General features: G+C 33.5%; 1 pseudogene; it reads left to right on the plus strand.

The window, feature by feature from the left end:
* The first annotated feature begins 785 nt into the window (after nt 1-785).
* Nucleotides 786-886, plus strand: LOC121436653 (annotated as a pseudogene).
* The last annotated feature ends 1,269 nt before the right edge of the window (nt 887-2,155 follow it).

Here is a 2,155-nt window from a genome sequence, read left to right on the forward strand (position 1 = left end):
ACAGAAATGATCAAAGATTCTGTTTTCTTCTAGGCTCAGTGTCAAGACCTAACTTGAGTAGGTCTAAGGATAGGGTTAATCTACATCATACCATTTTAAAGATTTGATGTTCAATATTGCTTTTACATAAGGTTAGAGGTGGAAGAATAAATGGACATAATAAAATAGAGTTTAAAGAGAACTTATTGAAAGTAAATTAAGAACTGAAGTGCAATTTTCTATCATATGTGTTTCCAAAATTAACTGCCCTATGGATATTTTATGTAAAAGTATAGCCAGAGGACAAAGATGAATTAGAACAGTTCCATGGGGAAACAGAGAAACACTGATATATGTTTATTTTTAATTAGACACCATAAGGGTTAATTATATGGGGTCATTAGAAGAATAACTGCTCCAGATTAACTCTAATATGTGTAAAAATGATGAGTTGCAATAACAGATACACTTTCCCTGCAACAACTTTAAGTAGAACATCAGTAAATCGGAATTGATACTGGAACAAGAGGTGTGATAGGGTTGTAAATCAATGAGATAAAGAAAATTTAGCCTTAAAATATGGTTTTAGTGTGGCAGTATCACTTTTTACAAATATTCAAAAGCCATCATATAAAAAATAAGATGAAGCTCATTTGTTCAGAAAAGGAGCCAGTTTTTAAGTTCATAGAGTCACTAATTTAAGAAAACTAAAAGGTATGACTGTAGATATCCAGTAATTTTTTTTTAACAATTTAGATCACAAAATAATGAGTTCCCTGTTCAAGAAACATTTAAGAAGCTATAGAGTGCTTACTTTGTCAGCACAAATGTGAAAATTGGAATGTAACAGAAAATTTTAGAACGGCTCCTGTGCAAGGATAACATTTGTAAAACATTGCATATTTTTCCAGAGTTGTCTATAGGCAGTTAATGGTTGCTAGGGAATAGAGACACATTTTCTTCAGTGGTGTTACACTGGTAAGGAGCCCATGCTTTTACCAAAAATCATTCAGTCTGAATCTTATAAGAGATCCTAGTAGGATAAAATGGGTCACAAAGAGAGAGAGAGAGAGAAAAAAAAACACGAACATAGTAAGAGGATTAGCTGAGTAGAAGGCAATCGCTGAGAGTGGAAGGAGTACAACAGGGGCTAATGGGTAGTGTGAATATGATAAAAACACTTTATATTTGTTTATTACTACTACTGTTGGTATTGCTACTACTAGGATTACTACTACTTACCACCACTATTATTATATGTGTCTATGATGGATGTGTAAGTGCATGCATGTGCATGCCATGGTTTGCGTGTGGAGGTCAGATGACAATTTCTAGGACTCAGTTCTTTTCTTCTACTATGGGCTTGGGGGTTGAACTCAGATTATCAGGTTTGAATGGCAAGTGTTTACCAGCTGAGGCATCTCACCAGCTCCCAAATATATTATTTACATGTATGAAAAAGTCATAATGAAATCCATTATTATATAATTAGTATATGCAAAAGGGTGAAGAAAAACAGAAGCTATAGAATATTTACTTTTGAAAGGGCTCTACACCATTGAGTAGCTACTGAATAAGAGAAACTTTAATATCTAATTTGAGATTATTCTCACTTTTGAGAAAATACTCTCCTTATATTCTCAAACAATGAAAACAATTTTTAAAAATATCCGTTTCTTTTTTTGATTTAGGATAAATGCCTTATCCGTTATGTCATTAGAATTCCTTGCTTCTTATCCTATTTTCCTTGTCTCGTTAACCAGTTCTGTCATATATGTCATTGCTCAAGGCAGAAACCTAATTAAAATAAGTCTTGTTTCCACTGAACCTTCTCACTCATTATCCCTCATTTGAGACAAAACCAAGTTGTATCATTCCACCCACAAACAAATATTTTGACATGTATCTATAAAGGATAAGGATACAATTTAAAACATAACCTCAATATCACATCTAAAGATAACCATTTCTTTTCTAAAAATTTATCTTTTTAAAGATTTATTTGTTTTTACTTTAGGTGTATGAGTGTTTTGCCGCATGTATGTATGTGCACCACTTTCCTTTCAAGCCTGGTGCCAGCAGAAGACAGAAGAGAGTGTCAAATCTCCTAGAACCAGAGTTAAAGACACTTGCAAGCCTATCAGTGCTAGGAACTGAACCTGGGTCCTCTGCAAGA

Source organism: Microtus oregoni, unplaced genomic scaffold, assembly GCF_018167655.1.
Source record: "Microtus oregoni isolate MIOR12 unplaced genomic scaffold, Mior012 000050F_000, whole genome shotgun sequence".
Lineage (NCBI taxonomy): Eukaryota > Metazoa > Chordata > Mammalia > Rodentia > Cricetidae > Microtus > Microtus oregoni.